Genomic DNA, 16,686 nt, shown 5'->3' with positions numbered 1-16,686 from the left:
TGGATTGTTTCTGCAATGTGTTTTGGACCCTAGTTATCATTTTTGTTCAGCTCTTTATTTCCACTGATTACCTTTCTCAGTGTCTGATTAGGAGCTGGGACTAAGGGATTTATCACATGGAGCTCCAAACATCATGCTTCCATCGCCCAGACGTAATCAGAATGGGGCAGAAGTGTCACCAGTATGATCATGCCTGGTGCTTCTACAATGAAATGGACATGTTAACAGCGAAGAAGCCCTTTTCTTATTATTAATGGATTAATCCACCTGGACAGGGAACCGTCTAATTAAAAATAATAATTGTAAGCCACTCTGATAGCCTTTAGGGCTGAAGGGCAGGGTATAATACCATAATAAATAATCTGTTAATAAGAAAAGGGCTGCTTCCTTGATGATTCCATGGCGATTCCATGGCAATAATGCTTCTGTTCCACTTTAGAAGTCCCTGTGGCATGATCACACTGGTGACGCTTCTGCCCCATTGCTGACATTTGGGTGACGGAAGCACCATGTGTGATAAACTCCTAAGAGGAGCCGGGGAAGTTAGTCACTAGAGAGGATAAGAGAAATAAAGCCAGTGGCTCCTACCTCTCTGCGTTTCTGATTGTGTCCCTATTCAGACTGTAGGCTGGAGAATATTAAAAAAGCTCAAAAAGCTGGGCTTGGTTATTTTATTTTATCTATATGCCAAATTTTTCCCATAGTGGGACCCAAAGCAGCTCACTGATAAAACTGGTTAAACACTTAAGATTTTTTTTTAATAAAAAACAAAATCACCTCATTAAAACAGTGTAAAATTACATTACAACTACAGAAGTTTAAAATAAAACCATAAAAAGAACACACACCATATAAAAATCTCCCTTACAATGATTACATATTAAAAGACTGCTTGAATAAATATGTCTTTGCCTACTGGCAAAGGGAAAACAGGGCCAGGGCCAGCCTAGCCTCCCACAGAGTTGGGAGTTCCAGAGGTCAGGAACAGCCACTGAGGAGGCTATCTCTTGTGTCCTCACCAATCAATCCTGTGATGGTGGTGGGACTGAGAGAAAGCCTTACTGTCATGCATTGAACATCACATAAAGATTAGCCTAATTGTCTAGACTTGTACTATTGTACCTGTATGTCTGTTGGTCAGTTGTGTTTACAGTGATGCCACTGGCATGGACTTCATCTCAAAATAAGCAGGGCAAATGTCTTGACCTAGTTCACAGCGTTACTCAAAAGAAGATGTGGAGGACTGGAGGGTCCTCACCAACTCTCTAAATGGCAGGGAAATTGTTTAGCTCAAGGATGCTTATGAGAAGGTGGGTAACTTGAGGATCATTTCCATCATATGCCAGTACTAAATGAGGAAGACTCCAAGTCTGGGTGAATAAGAAGATTTTATTTAGAAGTATGCATGGGTGGAACCAAACATGCAATATTAATTCAAACACACCATTCAGAGCTAACTGAAATAGAGATATGGAAATTGGATAGTAGAGGCTTAGGGCTGTGGGAGAGGAGGAAGAATGTTGACCTGTCCTGAAGAGGTGACCATGGAAAGCAAGTTGTCACTCAGATGGGCCCTGAAGGTATTCCAATGGTCATCAGAACTTCTTAAGAACATGCATGGCTCCAGATACCAAAATATGGAGACCCAGTACACAGAACAAGGTATGTCAGCTATGCTAAAAATAGTGGATATTTCCTGAGACTTGAAGAAAGTTCTTTTGAATTCTTATGATGTTTGAGGTAGTGCATTTGCCTATTTTAGGGCTGATTGCTTTAGAAAATGTAAAGTTTATCCAGCGGTTGCTGGTAGCTTCCTTAGTAAGTAGGGTGCTGAATCTGCTTTGGGTTTTAGTCTGAACTTCAGAGGAGCCATCCAAGATGCTGAAAGTTATAGGTTTAACACTTTGGATAGCTTCTTTAAGTTTTGAACTAAAACCTGGGAGTGTTTTCCTGCCCCATTGACTTGCCACATTACTGCATTACACTCTTCTAGTGCTGCTATTCCACTTTTACTCCTTTGGCTGCCTCCTGTTGCATTCTGAGGTTTGTAGTTCAGTGAGGCCTAAGAGCTCTCTGGCTGAGAATTCTAAATGTCCCTCCTTAAACTGCAAACCCCAAAATGCAACAGGAGGCAACCAGAGCAGTCAAATTGGAATAGCAGCACTATAAGAGTGTAGTGAGGTAATCTAGAGGGAAGCTGTGAGCTGTTAATATTTGTTGTGGAGGTTTGATGTTCATTGGTTGTACATTGGTGACTACTAAATGCTGGAGTCAAACAATAAGAAGAGGTGGTGGGGAGTCCATCACCTTTTGTCTCTCCTTTTCACTATCCAGACACATCTAATTTTTCACCATTGGGAACAAGATGCTAAACTAGCAGCAGCTTAGTCAAAACCATATCTCTCATATGATTCTGCCTGGGCCCTGAGATCCTCAAAAGATATCTTTCTTTCAATCCTACCACAGGCACTATTAGTAGACACACATGATGTTCTTAACAACTATGGCGGGTTATAGACCGCCGCTTTGAGGCGGTCTGCCGCCGCTGCCGTTTGCTCCGTAAGGGAGCCGCCTTGCGGAGCAAAAAAGAAGCTCCAAAATGGAGCTTCTTTAAGCGGCGCCTCTATGACGTCGCGAGGCGCCAGGGGCGGACTCGCAATGTCATAGACGCCGCGACACGTGCGGACGCACAGCGTCCGATACGTAAACATGGCGGCCCCCATGTGGAAGGGGCGCCACCATATTGCACATATGGAATACGTACTAGGATTAGGGGGGTGCGGAAGCACCGCCCCTTCCTAACCCTAGTACGTATTCATTACGTACTAAATGGCGGTCTGTAACCCGCCTATGTCTAGGTTCTGGAATCCCTTTCTCAGGAGACTTGAATGCTCCTCTCTTTGTTGTCCTTCTATCTTCAGGCAAAGGCATCGGCATCATCATCATCATCATCATCATCATCATCATCATCATCATCATCATCATCCCACAAGGTTTTTTAGGAATTGCAGGTTTTTAAAGGAAGAGTTTTTAAGAAAGTACTGTACTGTTCCAATTTTGACTGTTTTTTATATTTTAATTACTTTATATACTCATTTATAAGTCTATAAATTTTCGTCAAAAAATTGACCCCAAAAACCTAGGTTGATTTATCTGCGAGTCAATGTAAATACTATACTTTATGTCTTATTAAAAAGGGAACCATCCCTGGTAAAAGGCAAGAGTGCAATCTGTCTTGGAAGCACTGACCTCTCTCTGCTCCATCCATCCTTTAGTTTGAGCCAAAACCATTATGTCTACCAGAAGTTTGTAGCTTCTTTGGCATTGTTTTCCTTTGCCTCATCATTTAGATTCTTTGTGGCATGTCCCTAAGTTTTACCCTCGACTTATCCAAGGGTTATATTAAAATCCACAATTTTGCCCCCAAAACCTGCCCTCGACTTATACATGAGGTCGACTTCTAGTCGAGTATATACGATATATCATTTTTGTAAAGTTGTTAATGGTATAATTCTATTTTAATATTGATCTTTTGTGATTTTTAAACTATGCCATGTTTGTTTTAATTGATAAGTCATCTTGAGTCTTGGTATTGGAGAAAAGCTGGGAGAAAAGCTTTTGGAGAAAAGCTGAGATAGCAGCAGCAGCATTGCTGTGGTCCAGCAAGGGTTTTGTTGTTGTTGTTGATCTAATGTTTCAAAGATGGGACTCAACACATATAGTACCTTTCCTTACAGGTAAAGCAGCCACCATTGAGAGAGAGGGAAAAACATGTACCTTAATTATCTTTCCTTAATTAATTTGTGCACAACTCCAATGTAAAACAATTTGGACACATAGCATGCAACATGAAACAATGGATTGGGAGGCTTCTTGTATATCATTATATGGATTTCTGCCAAATAAACACAATACAGTTGACAGGTGATTGTGTTCCCATGTGAGTAGTCTTATAAAGCCTGTCTGGTTTGTGGTTTTAGAAAACCAGTAAAATGTCAGAACTCTAAACATTTCTTCTTTTCTTTCCTCCAAGGGGATCATTGGTATTTCAGTTTCAGTTGACCTTTTAGGAGATGAGTCATTGTTGATATTGACAACAGTTGTAGGCATGAATACATACTTGAAATACAAATAAACACTCTCAGAAAACAAAAAGAAGAAGCCACTGAATATGGCAGTCAGTGAAAAGGATTAAAATATATCACTCACAGGTTTTAACCCTTATTTTTGAGGACTGTGTGCAAAAAAAGTAAAATTAAATCCTAAGAGAATCTTCTGCTTCTGTAACCTCTTACACAAGCATAAAAATAAAGGCTAATTTTGTTCCCGGAGAAATGATTTGAAAGCTGCATGGTTTTTGAAGACTATTTGCAGATCAGAAGTTATTCTGCCTTGGTAACAGCATTTTCTGCATAGAAAATAATATCTCTGTACAGAAAATGCTGTTACTTATTATTTTAAAAAAAGTACAGATGTTGTACAGACTGAGGAGCTGTACAGACTTACCTGAAGCACCAGCAGTCTGTACATCCCCTCATGGGGTGTGATGTCTGACCAATGTGTGGCCCCATGCCACCCGCACACCAGCATCATGCCACCTGCCCAACCACACAACATCACAGCACTCCTTTAGTCTGCCGTTTATATACCACATTCAAAAGGAGCACTGAAAAGTGCTGCTGTGGAGGCAAGGGCACCTTTTTGCCAGCTCTACAAGGAGCAGCATTTTGCCATTCCTTTTAGAGCCAGCAAAGTGCTGGATCATGGCCGCGGCATGCGGTTGCCACGGCCCCAATCTGGCACTGAAAGGGGCGGCATGATGCCGCTGCTTCGGGGCCATCTGTTTTGCCCCTGAGTTCCAAATTGTGATGATTCTTTCAGTGCAGGGTTTCCCTTGTCAGGGTTTCCCAACACTTAAGAAATATGTTTTTCAATTATTTTTGGGGGGTGGGGTGGGGATTTATTTGAATACTCTTTCCATTCTTAATATGTATGCTACCTATTAAAGTTCAGCTAGACCTTATGGAACAGTCTCTTAAGCAAATATTATTGGGACAGTGACAAGTGTTTCCATTAACAGGTGGATTTCTTTTTTCTTTTTTAATGTATCATGAAATTCACAGCCAATGTGGGTGTAACAGCAGCCGACTTAATAAAATGATTCGATATAATGCATTTGACAGTTAGTGGTGTGACATTCTGTGGCATTTCTCTGAGTTTTGTTATTTAACAGAAAACCCCATGAGAGGCAATTGTATTACTGTAGTCAATTAACAAGAACCTTTTCAGTTTAACCATATTGTCTTAAGGGCTTTACATGTTCGTGTAAGCCCCAGAATACCAAGAAATTACAGCAGTTAAAGGTTATATTCTCAACAGATGTGTTATTTAAGCAATAGGGTGTTATATCCTCTGCTGCAGTTAATTCTACCTTTGCTGCTACCTTGGAGCTGGGTGGCTCTGAATAGAAGAGTGGTAGAGCTACATTCCAGATTTTTCTGTTTAGTGGAATAGGCACATAGCTTCTATGCAATAAAAGCTATCCTTCTATCTCAGAAATACCCAACTGGTAATCAATAACCCATATAAAATGACAGGTCTAAGAACTCTTCCTGGCTCCATTTCAAACATCTCAATTTTCAAATGCATCCTGAATCCAAATATGAGTCCCAGAGGCTGGAGAAGGATTCACAAGCTGGGTAGAGGATATGTGGTGTGTGTGTGTGTGTGTGTGTGTGTGAGAGAGAGAGAGAGAGAAAGAGAGAGAACTTTCTGTTTAGAGATGGATGGAACTTACTTTTATTTATTTTTCTGAGTGGGGCTCCAGTTGCCAAAGAATCTAATGAAATATAAGATGTGCCAAGACTCGAAGCTTTAAAGGATTCTGTCTGGAAGAATACTCCAGTCATGCTCAGGAACACTCACTTTTGTTAATTAAAAAGAATATATTTATATGCATATGGCATGGATGGATAGCAGGAGAGGAAAGTGCAGACTACAGATTGAAGAACTGGGCAGGGAGAGAAGGAATTAGGAAATACAAAGGTTTTCTTATTATTTTAAATAAGCCTTTTTAGCATAGCATTATAGTTTTGTGGTTCTTTCACTTTTTAAGATAATTTCTGAGATATTTAGCCTTGTCTGTTAGTTGAAACAGTGTCTAAGTGCATTATTTCTGTAGTGCAGATGCACCTGCTGATAACCAGTAACACTCATTCTCCAAATGCAGAACACACTTTGATTAGAAAATGCCCAACTACCTAGTTTAAAATGAGCTGGGAAGAGTACATTTTTGACAGAAATTACAAACAGCATACACCAGGACACAGCACATATATTTTTTCTGTTTCCTCATGCAAGAAACTTCTTACAAAAAAGATGGCACCAAGAAAGAAAAGCTTACCGAAGTGAAATGGTGGTGGTGGACAGATTATTCCTGGAAATCACTTATAAATAAATAATGTTTGCCCTTTGTATCTCAAAACTGTTACAAATCATTCTCTGCCTGACTTCTCTTAAGAGTGCAAGTTTCTGTTCAAGCTTTTCTGCGTATATGACATAGTACTTTTTGGTTCTAACAGCACAATTTGATTTATCCAACTCACCTTTAATATGATGAATGCCATCTTTCATCAGAATTCAAGGCTGTAACTGTGGATCATTCCTTCTTTTTTATGGCAGTGGTCAAGAGCAAATAATGTATAAAACTATTAGGAAACCTGCTTAAGTCATATGGAGGATAACAAACTCTTCTCTTGTCCTTCTAAACTAATCTTTTAAGGTGGAAAGGAGGATAATTGCCCAGAAGTCAGCAACAATGACCTATGAATGACATTGCCAAAGACTTATTGAGTTTTCAGATTAATGGCTTAAAGTTACTCTGTCCTCTTATTAAATTTGGAAAGAACAACTGATTCTGCAAAATCATTTTGCTAGGTATGTAGTTCTCCTGAAATCCTCTGATTTCTTGCTTGTATTTTAATGACTTGACTGACACAAAGATTCAGTACCAAAGAGTTTCTCATACCTTTCAGTGAGCAAAAGGTATCAAAACTAGAGGGGAGTCAAAGATTGTGACCAATGGTCAGAGTTGCCATTGCTACAAACTCAACTCTGGCTGTAAAGTCGAAGGCTTTCATGGCTGGCATCCATAGTTTTTTGTGTGTTCTTCGGGCAATGTGGCCATGTTCCAGAAAAGTTTTTTCCTGATGTTTCGCCAGCATCTGTGGCTGCCATCTTCAGAAACGTCAGGAAGAAACTTTTCTGGAACATGTCCACATAGCCCGAAAAACCCACAAAAACCACTATCAACTCTGGCTCTTTGCAAAATAAATCTTGTGGCTAGAAGGCTAAGATTAAAATAATTAAAATACCCCTCATATAGAATGTGATCCAGGCACATGCTATTTGCAGGAGTTGGGGCTTTTTGCCAGAGGAAGGAAATTCCTTAAACTTTCATAGAATCATAGAGTTGGAAGAGACCACAAGGGCCATCCAGTCCAACCCCCTGCCGTGCAATCAAAGCCCCCCTGACAGATGGCTACCTCCAAAGAAGGAAACTCTACCACTCTACGAGGAAATCTGTGTCCACTGTCAAACAGCCTTTACTGTTAGGAAGTTCCTCCTAATGTTGAGGTGGAATCTCTTTTCCTGTAGCTTGCATCTATTGCTCCAGGTCCCAGTCTCTGGAGTAGCAGAAAACAAGCATGCTCCCCCCTCAATATGGCATCCCTTTAAGAATTTAAACAGGGCTATCATATCACCTCTTAACCTTCTCTTCTCCAGGATAAACTTTCCCAGCTCCCTATGTCGTTCCTCATAGGGCATGGTTTCCAGACCCTTCACCATTTTAGTTGCCCTCCTTTGGACACACTTCAGTTTCTCAACATCCTTTTTGAATTGTGGTACCCAGAACTGGACACAATATTCCAGGTGGGGCCTGACCAGAGCAGAATAGAGTGGCACTACTTCTCTTGATCTAGACACTATACTTCTATTAATGCAGTCTAAAATTGCATTGGCCTTGTTAGCTGCCGTATAGCACTGTTGGCTCATGTTCAATTTCTGGTCTACTTGGACTCCCAGATCCCTTTCACACGTAGTCTCATTCAGCCAGGTGTCACCCATCCTATATCTGTGTATTTCATTTTTCCACCCTAAGTGCAGTACCTTACATTTCTCTGTGTTGAAATTCATTTTGTTAGCTTCGGCCCAGCTTTCTAATCTATTAAGGTCATTCTGAAGTTTGATCCTGTCCTCTGGGGTATTAGCTACTCCGCCTAATTTGGTGTCATCTGCAAATTTGATACGCATGCCCCCAATTCTGTCATCCAAGTCATTGATAAAGATGTTGAACAGCACTGGGACCAGAACAGAACTCTGTGAGACCCCACTGGTAACTTCTCTCCAGGATGAAAAGGAGTCATTGTTGAACACCCTTTGGGTTCGGCCGGTTAACTAGTTACAAATCCATGTAACAGCTACCTTGTCTAGCCCACATTTTACAAGCTTGTTTGGATTTTTTACTGGGGTATCTGTGAACAGCCACAGAAATATGCAATATCACACATAATGGCAATCCATTCGTTTCATGTGGATTTGGATGCTTATGCATTTTTGGCAGAGGGAGGGTGAACTGATGTGAATAGCTGCAAATTTGTGCAGGAAAGTGAAGATAGTTAACTGTTGATGAGAATGTGTGGAAATCTGCAGCAATGTGCATAATATGCTTACTTGTAGACTAGCCCAAAGATACTATGAATAAGCATTGAAATTTAAAAGAGAAAAATGTAAATCATTTTCCCCTCTAGTTTCCATTTCAGCTCTCAATAGTATGAGGGGGTTGTGACCTCAGTAAACAGCACTAACCTACAGCTTTTGCACAGACCCTTGAATGACTCCCCTGTCCTTAATAAACAAAAATCTATGGCAGTCATAAATACAGTAAATGAGAGGAGAGAAGGGTCAGACAACTCCCATACACATGGAAAGAATGTACCTGAAGATTCACAGCACTGGCTCCATTGTCAACAAGTTTAATTAAAGAAGCAGTACATGTGGGTGTTGCATGTAGATGTATATACAGAGTATCTCTTGCCATGCTTCAATGATGAGGAATGCTTAGGGTTCAATGTTCCAGAAAGGGCACAGGTGGCCACATCTTGATGGTGGCATCTTGGTTGTGAAATCTCATCTAAGCAGTTAAAAATTATTAATTCTCTGTCATAGATGTTAAAACTGTGGATTGGTCAAAGTATCTTAAATTCGTTTCACAAACCCAAGTGCTTTTAATGTCTTATACGAGAACTTCATTTTCGTCTCTTCAAAGCTCTCCTCTTTCTTGCCATTTTAAACAGATGCTTCTCACTTTCCAAGGTAAATGTCCATCTGTAAAAGTAATTTACTGTGATGCTGTTCTTTTCTTGTGAGAAGTTTGAAATATTGCTGTATGTCCCATACTTAACTTGAGCTATAAATAATGTATATATATGATGAGATATCTTCCTCCACTTCTCAAGTTACTATTAAGTTTCCTCCATAGTTGTCTTGTCTGGCACTGACAGAATACCTGTTCCTTGCAAATTTTAGGAAAATAGCTTGAGACACTGATGGCCATAGCTTGGAAAAAGAATAGCTGTATTCCCCCCAAAGATTGATGTGTCCATTGGCTCATTTCTTCCCAGACCCTGATATCTTCATATTAAAGAAAAATCAATAGGAACTACATCACAGAGAGCCCTGTCAAATTAATATTTATAAGATTCAATATACCATCTTTTCCAGAAGGCTAACGCAATTGCTATTGTCTTACTGCACAGAAATCAAGAATAAGTATAGCTGTAAGTCACCCAAAATTGAACTGTCTTGTTATTTTCATTACTCAGAATATTAGAGTTGATTGGGTTGCCAGTGATGTTGTACTTTTGTTTGAAGTGGGGAAAATCAAATGGAAACCCTTAATCCAAGTACATTAAAGGTAATTGTTTCCCACATTTCTGATAACCGCATTAAAATTGGTGTAACTCTTCACTCCTAACCAATGGTACCACTACTGTTGGTGTCACCTGGTGGAGTAACTCATGGTGTCACCCCCACTTTGACCTCCTCCCATACCACACCATACATAATCCTTGATAATGTAGTTTGTACTAATGTTAATCATAAAATGTAGTTCCTATATATCATTGAATGGAATGGCAAAAGTTGTGACATTAACAGCTCTGTCCTGGGCCCAGTGCTATTCAACATCTTTATCAATGACCTGGATGACAGAATTGGGAGCATACTTATCAAATTTGCAGATGACACCAAATTAGGGGGAATAGCTAATACCCCAGAGGACAGAATCAAGATTCAAAATGACCTGAATAGACTAGAAAGCTGGGCCAAAGCTAACAAAATGAAATTCAACACAGAGAAATGTAAAGTATTGCACTTAGGGCGGAAAAATAAAATGCACAGATATAGGATGGGTGACACCTGGCTGAATGAAACTACGTGTGAAAGGGATCTAGGAGTCCAAGTAGACCACAAGTTGAACATGAGTGAACAGTGTGATGCGGCAGCTAAAAAGGCCAATGCTATTTTAGGCTGCATCAATAGAAGTATAGTGTCTAGATCAAGAGAAGTAATAGTGCCACTGTATTTTGCTTTGGTCAGGCCCCACCTAGAATATTGTGTCCAGTTCTGGGCGCCACAATTCAGAAAGGACATTGAGAAACTGGAGCATGTCCAAAGGAGGGCGACAAAAATGGTGAACGGTCTGGAAACCATGCCCTATGAGGAACGACTTAGGGAGCTGGGGATGTTTAGCCTGGAGAAAAGAAGGTTAAGATATGATAGCCCTGTTTAAATATTTGAAAGGATGTCATATTGAGGAGGGAGCAAGCTTGTTTTCTGCTGCTCCAGAGAACAGGACCCGGAACAATGGATGCAAGCTACAGGAAAAGAGATTCCACCTGAACATTAGGAGGAACTTCCTGACAGTAAGGGCTGTTCGACAGTGGAATGCACTTCCTCGGAAGGTGATAGAGTCTCCTTCCTTGGAGGTCTTTAAACAGAGGCTGGATGGCCATCTGTCAGGGATGCTTTGATTTGGATTTCCTGCATGGCAGGGGGTTGGACTGGATGGCCCTTGTGGTCTCTTCCAACTCTACGATTCTATGATTCTATGATTCTATGATTCTAACTAGCAAATTAAATTAAAATTTAAATCACAATCTCATATGCACTGCCTAAATGTACTTATATTGACATTTTCTGTGGTTACACTTTCATGTGGTTAAAGTGAAAGTTTGGTAAGATGTGATATTTTTAAAGAAACATTAAAAAGAATATAGATAGATAGTTTAAAACTTTTAAATTAGTTTTTTAAAAATCTGGGACCTCTCTTTTCTCCTCCCACTGAGATTCACCCCACTTACCCCATCTTTTTAGCTTTTAAAAGGATTCAGGTGAACACTATAGCTAATTTCTGACAAAAGGCAGATGTTTGGGGAGCAGTGGTGTTACCCCCCCCCCCCCACACACACACATTAAGGTGCCACCTGGTGCAGTCTGGACCCTCAGCACTTCCTTAGTGATGCTCCTGCTCCTAACTCTGAAAGTTTTCCTTTCACAGCAAAAGCATGGAAGCTTGAATTCTGCAAACATTGTTGGACTCGAGCTCTCACAGGTTTCAGAGAGCATGGCCAATAGTTAGGAATTATGGGAGTTGTAATCTGTAGCATGTCACCCCTCAGTCTTTTCTTCACCAAGCAAACAAGCCCACCTCAGTCTTTCCTCATATGTTTTTTCTCCATACCTTTGTCATCTTTGTTGCCCTTCTCTGAACCTGCTCCAATGTGTCTATGGCCCCATACAGACAGGCCAAAATAAAGCTGCTTCAGGTCACTTTGGAGGTATGCTGTTTAAACGACACATGCATCTTAAGAGGCCGGAAGCTGCGCCAAGGCTGCATTCCAATTGGAACATGGCTTTGGCATGGCTTCTGGATTCTTCGGACATATGCATCACCTCCAAAGTGACTTGAAGCAGCTTTATTTTGGCCTGTCTGTATGGGGCCTTAAAATGAGGCACCTAGAACTGAATATAGTACTCCAGATGATGCCTGACAGTGCATAATATGGTGGGGCTACAACGTTCCTTGACTTGGAAGCTATAACTCTATCAATGTGGGCTAAATATCATGCACTTTATTTCCTGTATCATCACACTGCTGTCTCATGATCAATTTACAATCAACAATAATCCCAAGGCCCTTTTTGCATGTACTACAGTTGACCTTTTTGTTGTTGTTGTTCTCATTATTATTTCATTACTTCTTACCCATCTATCCCCATGGATCATGACTGGATAAACAACAGACCAACAAACACACATCATCAGTTAAAACACACTTCGGTTTAAAAGAACAAACAGATTATATACATATTAAAACAAACCACATTTAAAATTTACAATTAAAAAATCATCTGAATAGACCTGTCAGAGGAGACTGGTATTTAATGCTGTTTTAAATCCAGACAGTGTATTCACCTGTTGAATCTCTTCCGGCAGGTCTTTCCACAGCCTAGAGATGGATGAAGAAAAGGACTCTGGCTGCCAATTGCCAACCTAACCCTAGCTGACTGGAGTAAATATCCCCTGAAGACTTGAGCGTATGAGAAGACATGCATGCATTGCCCCACCCTATACCTGTGTATTTGGCTTTTGTGGTCTAAATGTAAGCTGTTTCATGGGTGGAAACCTTGAGGTTACTGGAGTTTTTATTTCCCATTCAGTCAATCATAGAGCCTGAATAAGACAGGCCAAAATAAAGCTGCTTCAGGTCACTTTGGAGGTGTGCTGTTTAAATGCTGCATGTGTCCTATGAGTCCTGAAGCCACGTCAAAGGCACACTCCAGTCTTAAGAACTAGAGCACAGCTTCTGGCCTCTTAAGATGTGTTTGTCATTTAAACAGCATAACTCCAAAGTGACCCAAAGCAGCTTTACTTTGGCCTGTCTGTTCAGGCCCATAGAATCATAGAAGATAAAACCAAGAAGAGTAGAGGAGACATGTTAATGTTAAAGCTGATAGAAGGGCCAATGAGGACAGACAGCAAGGTTAAAATGAAATTAATAGGACAGCTGGAGTTTAAAATAGGAGTGGAGAAGAAGAAGATAGGATGAAGATGGAGAAGAAGACAGACAGAATGCATAAATCCATGGAATCACACCTAGCAGGCTCCTAACTAATCTCTGGTAGGGATGGGACTTTGTACATAGTCATAATCTCTGGTTACTGAAATGGATTACTGAATGAGATAATAATGCACCCATGATGCTGATTTCTTTTTTGAGGGTTTTAAAAGCATGAGTGCTATTTTTACAAACTTAAAATGGCAGAATTTATTTCTTGTCTTCTGTGAAAACCAATTTTCAATTGTTTGATCCAATTTGAGTGAAACCGTTGAGGGCTAGATCCAGGGCCATCTATTTTAAATAAAACACACCGGCCCTTTATATTCCACGAGGCTGGGGAGGCATTATTGGCCTAATTTCTTCCAAGTGATAGTTTTACAACCAAATTCTCCAAAAGGCTCCAGAGGAAACTTTTACCCTTAATACTGAATATCCATAGATTGGCTAAAAGGAGTGATACATTCATATCCTTACCCTTTCAAATGCAGCACTAATATGCAAAGAGAAGATGAAAAAATGTAGATCACATAAAGCTAAATCTTGTTTCCTATGCATGTAAAAATTATAGTTTCCTCTGAAATGTGTCCTCTAGCAAAATTTGCTGCCAATTTGTTGCTCCTTCCTTAGGTGCAACATCTGAAGAATTCTGAATGAAATCAAAAACATATCACGTTTCCCAAGGGTTCAACATTCCTCGGTGTTCAATAAGACACATACGAAAAAAATAGGACTTACTGCAAACATACTAAACGACAGTATGAACGTGGAATCATTAGTCAGATTTATCATATGCTCATGTTTCAGCTATGCTCTTTCCATTAATTCATTTTATATCCTATCCTTTTCAATACTGTACCCAAAGTTGGATCACAACATGATTTTAAGAAAAGTTACAACTGGAATATAATAAGATATAATATTGAACTATATTATAATTATTAAATTATACACATTGCCACACGTAAACAACCAACCAAATAAAAAACAATTTTAAAGTTGCACCAGGAAAAAAAATCAGCAGGCCCCATTAAAGCACTTTTATCGGCAGCCAGTCCAAAAGCCTGCATTAATAAAATGGACTCAGCTTGCTGATTGATGGAAGGACAAAATGAAAGGGTTTAGCCTGGCCTCCCCTGAAAGAGGGTTTCATAACCTGTGAACAACTCCTGAGAATGTCCTCGCTACTCATATCCTGAACAAACAGGCCTGCAAATAAGCAGTGTTGAGAGAAAGTTCCCCCCTGAAGATCTTCAAAAACCCAAACTATCCCACATGAGGAAATGCAATCTTTCAGATCGTATAGATCAGGGATGGGCAACTGTTAGGAGATGGAGCACAGTGGTGTCTATGAGACCTAAGAGTGCCACATGCTCACTGCACTCTGGCCCCACTTTTTTAAAAAAGGAAATTAGTTGGAAATGTCTCCAAAGCTTAGAGATGTGTACATGTGGGGGATTTCTCCATGTTTTGGAGCCCATTGTGTTTTAAGAGGAAGTCAGCTGGAGGTTGACCCACTAGACCTAGTTTCTGATGTTTGCTCCTCCATTTGTTTTGGACTTCCACTCCTAGATGCACCAGACAACTTGGCCAACAGTGAGGAATTGTGGGAGTTGAATTTCAAATCATCTGCAGGACCAAAGATTGGGAAACATTGCACTAGGGACATTAATGTTTTTCCAAAATATGGTGAAAATAGTTGGCGCCTTTTGAAGCCCTTGAGTGAGGCTAAGGAATTGCCATGGTTGAGAGAAAGTGGGCTAAGATATATTCCTTGTACGGTCATCTTTTTTAAATTGTATTTTAATAAATAAATGCATTCTTAACTTCTTATTTGAACTCTCCACACACTTCACTCAATATTTGTTGAACTTGTCCATTTTTTTCTTTTCAGTGAGTTACTAAAGGTCTTTTGGAAAAGTTTTCATTTTTTGAAGAATACGGAACTGAAACAGAGCACTGGGAATATTATCTAGAACAGAAACATACTGTAATCCAATTTATCAGACATGCAAGGTAGGGGGGAGTGAATTTCTGGGAGTTGTAGAAGTTTGTTACCCAACTCAGAATAAATTCTGCTCTGTGAAAGGAGACAAAAGACAGATATGATAGAAGTATGTTTAGAAGCATTATTGTGGCCTGCAGTGTGATGGAAAGCTCATTTTAAAATCCTTTGGTGGACAGCTGCACCTGAGAATTACATATGATAGGAATACCATGTGCTATAAATTGGGGAGAGATCTGTAAGACACACTCTGTGGCATTAATATCTTATATAAACATGCTGGGAAAAGATAATAAAGACCATATTTTAAAAACTGATGGAAAGTCAGACTGAACTAGAAACCCCGTCTTTGCAGACTGAAATAGGCAGAAAAGCAATTGGCTAAATTACATGCATCATCTATAAGCACATTATTTAGGATATGAAAAACTGGAACATTAGCCAGGGAGAGTGAGTGAGTTAGAGAGCTCATGCTCATATGTTTGATGTTTTGTCAATACATAGAAAATGGGTATTTATTTTCACACTAGATTATTTTTCAGCACGAGCCTCTGTTTTCCTCCTGCTTGAGGAGTGGGGGACAAAAATATATAAGGGCCTAAACCTAGTGAATGGAATCCTGAACATGGAGAACCCTACAACTAGCCAAGAGGTAAACTCTAACAGTGTTAGAGCAGCCACTAGATGGCAATGAAATACTATACACTGTGTTCATAAAAACCTTATAGATGGCCCACTCAATCCTCAGAAGTGTCATATATCTTACTGAAATTCTCACAGCTTCCACCAACATTTGTGCAGATGCTTCCAATGAACAGAAGCCTTCAAATTTGCCTCACATTTTACATGGGATGAAAACCAGCGGCAAGCTGAGCCACAATGCAAACAATGTTTGCCCGGATCTCAATGGAAGTTACTTTGCTGCTGCTATTACCTTTGAAATTTTATTGCCTGGGTTTTACAGGCCTTCATCCCTGGTCTGGACATGGCCACCTGCATTGGTATCTCTCTAGACAACCTTAACTAGTAACAGAAGTAACAGCTGAGACAAAATGTAGGCCTGTAACGCTAACATCACTCCTCCCAGTATGATTTTTTAAATGTTTGCCTAATGAAGAAGCCAGTGGTTTCAAAAGTTTTCTTGATGTATTTTCTTGATGTATTTTAGTTGTTCTAATAAAGGTATCCTCTTTTGTGAATTTTGGATTTTGTTTCATTTTGTTGCATAACCAGCATGCTCCTGAATATGGCATATATGGGAGTATCTAAGATTGTATCTAAACCAGAATTTTAGAAGGATAAAATGAAATGAAGCCCTGATCTGGCTGTGTTTTTATTTAGGAAGAGAAAGGTGGTAAGCTGTAGCTATTTAATATCTCTGGATTCAACATTTCCACTGATTGCTCCCCTTGGGATCAATTTAAACCTGCATAAGGAGATATGTTTATGCATGGCTAGAATATAATTTCAGAGCATCTCAAGTCATTGCACTGATGCCATA

This window comes from Sceloporus occidentalis, unplaced genomic scaffold (genome assembly GCF_023333645.1).
Source record: "Sceloporus occidentalis isolate IW3139 unplaced genomic scaffold, rSceOcc1.0.p SCAF_5, whole genome shotgun sequence".
NCBI classification, from domain to species: Eukaryota; Metazoa; Chordata; class Lepidosauria; order Squamata; family Phrynosomatidae; genus Sceloporus; species Sceloporus occidentalis.
Note: the sequence above shows the minus strand (reverse complement) of the source record.